Genomic DNA, 8,306 nt, shown 5'->3' on the forward strand with positions numbered 1-8,306 from the left:
TCTGCTTCTGAAGATATTCTGCTCACACAGCTGCTAGCAATGGGATTTTATCCTGGGAGAGTTGGATTTGGCTGAATTCCCTTTGCATTAGGCTGGCGGTAGGTTCCAGGTTAGCACAGTGGCTCAGTAGTTCGCGCTGTTCCATCACAGCATCAGGGACATGAGTTCAATTCCAGCCTCGGGCAACTATCTGCGTGGAGTTTGCATCTTCTCCCATTGTCTGCGTGAGCTTCTGATGGGTGCTCCCATTTCCCCCCACAGTCCAAAGCTGTATAATTCAAGTGGATTAGTCAAATAGTCCACAGTGTTCAGCGATTTCTTCTTTAGGTGCACTAGTCAGTGGTAACTGTAAGGGCATGGGAAGGTTACTTTTTGGAGGGTTAGTATGGACTTGTTGGGCCGAAGGGCTTGTTTCCACACTGCAGGGATTCTATAAAAATAAGAATGGTAACAACAGGAGAGTTTTGTTTTAGCTCGTACATGTTACTGTGATGAGGAATAATGATGGAGAGAGTGCGCAATAGGCCGTTTCTTCTCGGGCAGATGACATTTTCTCCCTCTCTGAGTTGAATCACACAATAATGTCATTCTCTCCCAAACTGGACCATGTGAGGTCTCCTTGTACATTGTCCAAACTATGTCTCCATCACATTCCCTGTTCCATGTCGTTGCATCATTGCTACTGTCATACACAGAGCCATACCCTGAGCAGAAAATGGTCTCGGTCGATTTGAAGATATGTTTATATGGCCCTGCGTCATTAAAAAATAAAATGTTTAATGTATTCAGAATACATGGAACATGGAACATAAAACAGTACAGCACAGAACAGACCCTTCAGCCCACAATGTTGTGCCGACCATTGATCCTCATGTAAGCACCCTCAAATTTCTGTGACCATATGCATATCCAGCAGTCTCTTAAATGTCCCCAATGACCTCGCTTCCACAACTGCTGCTGGCAACGCATTCCATGCTCTCACAACTCTGTGTAAAGAACCCGCCTCTGACATCCCCTCTATACTTTCCTCCAACCAGCTTAAAACTATGACCCCTTGTGTTAGCCATTTCTGCATTTTGAAATAGTTCATGGCTATCAACTCTAACTATGTCTCTCATAATCTTGAATACCTCAATTAGGTCCCCTCTCCTCCTCCTTTCCTCCAATGAAAAAAGTCCGAGCTCAGTCAACCTCTCCTCATAAAATAAGCACTCCAGTCTAGGCAACATCCTGGTAAACCTCCTCTGAACCCTCTCCAAAGCATCCACATCTTTCCTATAATAGGGTGACCAGAACTGGACGCAGTATTCCAAGTGCGGTCTAACCAAAGTTTTATAGAGCTTCAACAAGATCTCACGACTCTTAAACTGAATCCCCCTCTTAATGAAAGCCAAAACACCATATGCTTTCTTAACAACCCTGTCCACTTGGGTGGCCATTTTAAGAGATCTATGTACCTGCACACAAAGATCTCTCTGTTCCTTCACACTGCCAAGAATCCTATACTTAATCCTGTACTCAGCTTTCAAATTCGACCTTCCAAAATGCATCACCTCGCATTTACTCAGGTTGAACTCCATCTGCCACTTCTCAGCACATCTCCACATCCTGTCAATGTCCCGCTGCAGCCTACAACAGCCCTCTATACTGTCAACGACACCTCCAACCTTCATGTCATCTGCAAACTTGCCGACCCATCCTTCAATCCCCTCATCCAAGTCATTAAAAAAAAATTACAAACAGTAGAGGCCCAAGGACAGAGCCCTGTGGAACACCACTCACCACAGCCTTCCAGGCAGAATATTTTCCTTCCACTACCACTCGTTGTCTTCTGCTGGCCAGCCAATTCTGTATCCAGACAGCTAACACAGATACCTGTGTTAAAATGAATGTTTTGTTTTAACAAATACAGAAATTACAGAAATTGCTGGAAAAGCTCGGCAGGTCTGTCAGCATCCAGATGCCTTTTACATGCTGTAGCTGTACCAGCCTCCACTACTTTCCTCTGGCAGTTCATTCCATACACACACCACCCGCTGTGTGAAAAGGTGCCCCTTAGGCCTCTTCATAATCTTTCCCCTCTCACTTTCCACCAATGTCCTCTAGTTTGGACGCCCCTAACCTGGGGAAAAACCTTGACTACAAACCCTATCCATGACCGTTCTGATTTTATAAACCTTTACTGCTGCGAAATATGTCTCCAATCAACACGAATGGCTGTACTTTCAATAATCCCAGGCCGAAATGCTGAAATTCAACACCGACACCTGTTCTTTCTCCATCAAGTCACAATTCTAAAACCAGTTTAATCAGTTTGTTCAGATATATTAGGAGACCCTTCTGTGAGATGTACACCTAGACCTTTGTGCCCGGAGGTAGGGACATGAGCACCACTCGGCAATACCCATAAAGCTGTAGCATTATTCTCCTGTGTGTTTGTTCATCAGCCTGTCCTGACATGCTGTGACATACCTCTGCAACAGGCAGGACATGAATCCATACCTTCTGGGCCAGAGCTAGGAACACTACCAAACAATTTCAGGAATTGGAATCAAACCCAGAGCCATGGCTCAGAGACAGGGACACTACCCACTACACTATTATACCCAGATTTTGGGTCACATTTTAAGGGGCAGTGTTCAGCTCGGTGTGGATTTATTATAATCAGGTTACCATTACTGAGCTACACAAAACATCTTGTTTTGTTAAACAAGTGCAAGATCGAAATTAACTATGAACATCTTTAATTGCTATTATCTGTAGTCTGCAATATTAGGGACAGAAATCCTGCAGACACACTCTGCCCAATGAAGGGTCTCAAATAGATATTTATTACTGAACACCAGACACGGAGAAAGACCATAATTTCTGGTCCCAAAACACCGATCAGTATAACCCAACTCTCACGTGTGTCTGCCCTCTGCCTAAAACCATGAAATGATACCAGGCCGCTGATTGCTGTCCAGCCTCTCCTCCCCACTGACTGTGTCTGCAATCCATCCCTCCTCCCCCTAACCACACAAGGCAAACCAAGCTCAGGGTCTTTGTGAAAATCAAGGCCGGAGTGTGCAGGCCTCCTGGAGAGGGGGGGGGAGGGGCTTTTTAAAATTAAACGGGGAAGGTGAGGAGGTGGTAATATCACTCACTGGCCGAGGCGTGGCAGATGGAGTTTAGTTTGGATTAATGCGAGGTATTGGATTTGGTAAATCCAACAAGGGTAAGACTTATACAATTAAACGTAGGGTCTTTGGCAGTGCTGTAGGACAGAGACCAAGGCCGTCAGGTAGTATTCTTAAAAATGCGCACCTCATATATATAATGTGATTAAGAAGGTGTTTTGCACACTTTCCTAATTGGTCAGACCTTTGAGTATCGGAATTGGGACGTCATGTTGAGGTTGTACAGGACATTGGTGAGACCTCTTCCGGAATACTGTGTCCAGTCTGGGCATCCTGCCCACTCATTCCATGGGCACACCACCCTCTGGGTGAAAAAGCTGCCCCTTAGGTCACTTTTAAATGTTTCTCCTCTTACAACTATGTCCTCTAGTTTTGATCTCCACTCCCCTTATAAAATACATTGACTATTCACTTTGATATTATTGACCTTGATGTTATTAAGCTGGAGAGGGTTCAGAAGAGTTTAACCTGAATGTTGCTGGAAATGGAGGGTTGAGCTATAAGGAGAGGCTGAATAGGCTGGAACATTTTTCACTGGAGAGTATGAGATGGAGGGGTAACTTTGCAGAGGTTTATAAAATAATGAGGAGTACAGATAAGCTGAAGGGCTGATGTCTTTTCCCTAGAGTTGGGGATTCAAAACGGAGGGATATTTTGAGGCGTGTGGAAAACGATTTACAAAATTCAGGAAAGGTAATTATTTTAGACAGAAGCTGGCTTGTGTGTGGAATGAACTTGCAGAGCAAGTGGTGAAAACAGGGACAGTTACAACGTTTAAAGGACATTTAGATCAGTACATGGATAAGACATCAGTTTGGATGGTGCTGTGAGCAGCTGCCCTCTCCCTCCCCCTGTCTGAGTGAATCCCTGTTGGTTTTCACCCTCTACCAATGCCTGTGCAGTGGCGTGAGGAGACCAGCAGAGGGTGGCATTGCATCACTTTCAGCACCACAGAGACTGCCAGACCTGCCCCACACAGAGACACACAGAAACACACACAGCAATTGTTAGGCACGGCATAGATCCCATCTGGTAATTTAAACTAAACATAATTAAATGCTCAGTTCGCCTCAAAAACTGTTAAAATATGAGTGACAGAGAACTCCCAAATTCCGCTGTTTAAATAAAAACAACAATGTAGTTTTTAACACTGAAAGTGAACTGAAAGACCCTCTATCTCTTAACTGCTTATAACCCGACCCAGCACTACAGCAATATACTGTTTCTGGGTCTGCCATCCTCTCATATCACAGGGACTTGTAAGCTCCCAGTTCAGAGCAGCATTCACCCTCGCTTAAAGATACAGTACACACTTTCACCTTCATCCCATTATACCCTGATGAATATCGATAAGTGGAACCTATCCGGATTTCTCTTGCTCTGTGGTTTGTCAATATTTCATCTACTCTGTCTCGTATGTGTTAGGACTTTTGTTATTTCATTGACAGTATGTCATTATTCGACTCTGTCCGTGGGAATATATCAGTATTTCACTTGCTCACACTCCTGTGTGTGGGGCAGGATTTCAGTTGTTTCATGGGGACTGTGACACTGTGACAATCTCAATGTTTGTAAATGGGACCAAACCTGCAAGAATTGTAAATCTTTGGAGGACAGTGTGGAACTCTAACAGGACAGTGACACGCTGGTAGACGGGGATCGATGCAGAGCAGTGTGAGGTGATGCACTTTGGTATGAAAGATAAAGAAAGACAGTTTAAAACAGGCTGTGTCATTATAAAGGGGCTGCAGGAACAGAGGGCCCTGGGTGTATATGAACAGGAGCTTTGTTTGGGGGTCGGTGCTATAACAGATATACCGTGAGTGTGAGGGAGCAGAGAGAATACAGTGACCCTTATCCTGACAGAGCGGGGAAGGTTATTGATGCTTGTCTTGTATTGCTGGACAATTCTTCAGACCGCAGATACTGCACTGAGCTGGGTGGGGAGCTTAGACCATGCTCAGTGGGTCTGGTGGTGTGGCTCCCTCTGGGAAGAGAATGGTCACCCTCTGTACTAGCCCATCCACCAGGACCTCTGTGCCTCAGTCGACAAACCGTGGTGTAATTGCCCCTTATCTGCCATGCTCGGGGTAAACTGTGCAGGGCAGCTCCAAGCTGAGAAATCTCAACCATGTGCCCATTGGCCTTTTTAAGATGGCACCAGTGCCACGGGTCACGGAATATCCAGGTGCACCCGGGCGACTGAGAGTCCCTCCAGCCATGATGGGTGGGAGAATCGGGCTGGTATAGAATGAGAGGGACACCATGGGGTGGGGGTGGGGGCGGGGTGGGGGTAGTCAATGAGTTGTGTTTGATAAGATAGCACCAGGAATCTAGCTTGGCCTCGTACAGATAATCTCTCTGTCACACTCAATGAAAATGACACTGAGGCAAATTATTGTTAGAATCAGCCCAGTGAGTCAGAGATTCTGTTGTAACTGCTCCCATTTACAAAGCTGTAGAACAAATGCTCATCCAAAACTCTCCATCATTTCACCTCACACCAATCTCCCTTTTTTCCATCTTTCCTGGGAAGACTGGCTCATGTTACAGGTTGTTACCAAAGTGTCTACATTTCAGCATTCTGAAACCTGGGAACACATCCGTCCATGACACTGTCTCTCAGTCTCCCCCTCTCTGTCTATACCACAAACCCCTCCCATGTGGTGATATTTAAACTGATTCCCCCGCCATCTCTCTCTGGCAGGGATGTTCACACCCACAGCACCCCCTTGTCAGTGCACAATATCGATATGGAGCTGGAAATGGGTGGGAGCTGTACTTCCTGTCACTTCCAGCATGGGCTGCAAGTTTCCCCTCACTGGGCAAGGATCTAACAGTGTTACTGGGTAATGCACTGGGGTGGGGTACACAGTCCTACATGCTGGGAGGGTAACTGCTCCTGGGTTACAGATCAATGCACTGGGGTGGGGTACACAGCCCTACATGCTGGGAGGGTAACTGCTCCTGGGTTACAGATCAATGCACTGGGGTGGGGCACACAGTCCTACATGCTGGGAGGGTAACTGCTCCTGGGTCACAGATCAATGCACTGGGGTGGGGTACACAGCCCTACATGCTGGGAGGGTAACTGCTCCTGGGTTACAGGTCAATGCACTGGGGTGGTGCACACAGCCCTACATGCTGGGAGGGTAACTGCTCCTGGTTTACAGATGAATTCATGGGTGATCACTGCACAGGTAACTGTGCTGGTCAGACTGTACGGTTGAGGTTTATAGATAATACAATGATGTGGTCTGCACAGCTCCCCGTGCGGGACAGGTATGTAGCCTGTGCACAGTCCATCATGGTGGTGTGGTGGATGGGGGTGGGGGTGAAAGGTGATGGACAGATCAAGAGTTCCCCGGAACGTTCTGTCCCGACATTCTATAACTGACACTCCCCGGAACGTTCTGTCCCCGACATTCTATAACTGACATTCCCCGGAACGTTCTGTCCCCGACATTCTATAACTGACATTCCCCGGAACGTTCTGTCCCCGACATTCTATAACTGACATTCCCGGAACGTTCTGTCCCCGACATTCTATAACTGACATTCCCCGAACGTTCTGTCCCTGACGTTGTTTGTTTGTGAACGGCCGGACGTCAGTGAATTGAACAAACGATAAGATCCCGAGGGAAGAGATCCCGTTCCAGGGAGAAGGAGACACTGTTCCGAAGGCCCCTCAGGCAGTTAAAGGGGGAATATGTTTTCCCTGTGTTTACATTTCTCCACGACACAGGATCGACCACAGTTTAGACCAAAATACAGAAATTCCCAAACTCCGTTTGTCTTCGGGAAACTGGGGAGAATCCTTCAGGACAGCAACGTTCCCACTCTCCGTATTAGGAACTGGGAAGGAGTGAGCTGTGTCTGCTCTCGGGTGATCGAGTGTGTGGGAATGTTCTAGAAACCATCTGTCCTTATGGATGTGTCTCTGTGTGTTTGGGGAGGGAGGGTTTCTTGTGGTCTATGTCACATTTTTGTCAGTAATTCCGACCTTCCCATTTGTTATTCCAGCTCCAATTATTTTCGTAAATCCCTGAATACAGGGACACATTTGAAAATCTCACTGGGTCCCCGATCAAACGGGTCCCTTTGCCTCCAGGCTGATGGATAATGGGTTTGTTTTCCTTCCTCACAGTTAACGTAGTGACCATCTACGTCCTGCTTTATAAAGATTGTGGATTGTCTCCATGTGTCAGACGTTACCTGGGGGCCATGGCAGCGGCGGATCTCCTGGTCATTATCCTCGACCTGATCCTGAGACACATTCCCATTGTTTATCAGGAACAGTTTTATTTCCTGAGGGACTCTGTCCCCGTGTGTAATATCCACGCCGTCCTGCTTTATGCAGCCACTGACTGCTCTGTCTGGTTCACCGTCACTTTCACCTTTGATCGGTTTGTGGCCATTTGTTGCCAGAAGCTGAAAAGTAAATATTGCAGTGAGAAAACGGCGGCTGTGGTTCTGGGAGCAGTGACTGTGCTGAGCTGTTTAAAGAACATTTCCTGGTATTTTATGCTCACGGCTCGGTATCGGCTGGTGAACGCCCCCTGGTTTTGTGATGTAACAGGCGCTGTTCAATTCTCCAGTGTCTGGGTCACAATCGAGTTCCTCCACCACATTCTAACCCCGGGTGTCCCATTTCTCCTGATTCTGCTGCTCAATGTTCTCACCGTCAGACACATTTTAGTGACCAGCAGAGCCCGCAGGAGACTCCGCGCTCACACCAATGGGGACGCTCAGTCTGACACTGAAATGAGAAACCGAAAAAAATCCATCATTTTACTGTTTGTGATCTCGGCCAATTTCATCCTGTTATGGTCAACATTAATGCTGTATTCTATATGGTACCGGATGTATAATATTGGGTATCGGTCTGTGTATCTCGATCCCTTTGTGCAGGAATTGGGCTTCATGCTGCAGCTCCTCAGTTGCTGCACAAACACCGCGATTTATGCCGTGACCCAGACTAAGTTCAGGCAGCAGCTGAAGAATGTGCTGAAATATCCCTTCACCCAAATCCATCCATCCATCAAATTCCCTCATTAATCACACCATCCGGGATTTTCTCATTTCAGTTCAGTGTTTCAGCGATGGAGCAGCCTGTCGCTATGGTAA

At 46.7% G+C, this 8,306-nt stretch overlaps 1 long non-coding RNA gene across 2 annotated transcripts; it reads right to left on the bottom strand.

The window, feature by feature from the left end:
* Nucleotides 1-665: 665 nt before the first annotated feature.
* LOC132813641 (uncharacterized) lies at nucleotides 666-7,849 on the bottom strand. Of its 2 annotated transcripts, XR_009644113.1 has the most exons (4): nucleotides 7,712-7,849; nucleotides 7,395-7,610; nucleotides 1,783-1,875; nucleotides 666-752 (listed from the first exon to the last, which is right to left on the bottom strand). It is a non-coding gene; the product is annotated as an uncharacterized LOC132813641 (long non-coding RNA). The 2 variants fall into 2 exon arrangements; XR_009644112.1 differs by having other exon boundaries at nucleotides 7,395-7,849.
* Nucleotides 7,850-8,306: the final 457 nt, after the last annotated feature.

The sequence above is a fragment of the Hemiscyllium ocellatum genome, unplaced genomic scaffold (genome assembly GCF_020745735.1).
Source record: "Hemiscyllium ocellatum isolate sHemOce1 unplaced genomic scaffold, sHemOce1.pat.X.cur. scaffold_414_pat_ctg1, whole genome shotgun sequence".
Classification (NCBI taxonomy): Eukaryota; Metazoa; Chordata; class Chondrichthyes; order Orectolobiformes; family Hemiscylliidae; genus Hemiscyllium; species Hemiscyllium ocellatum.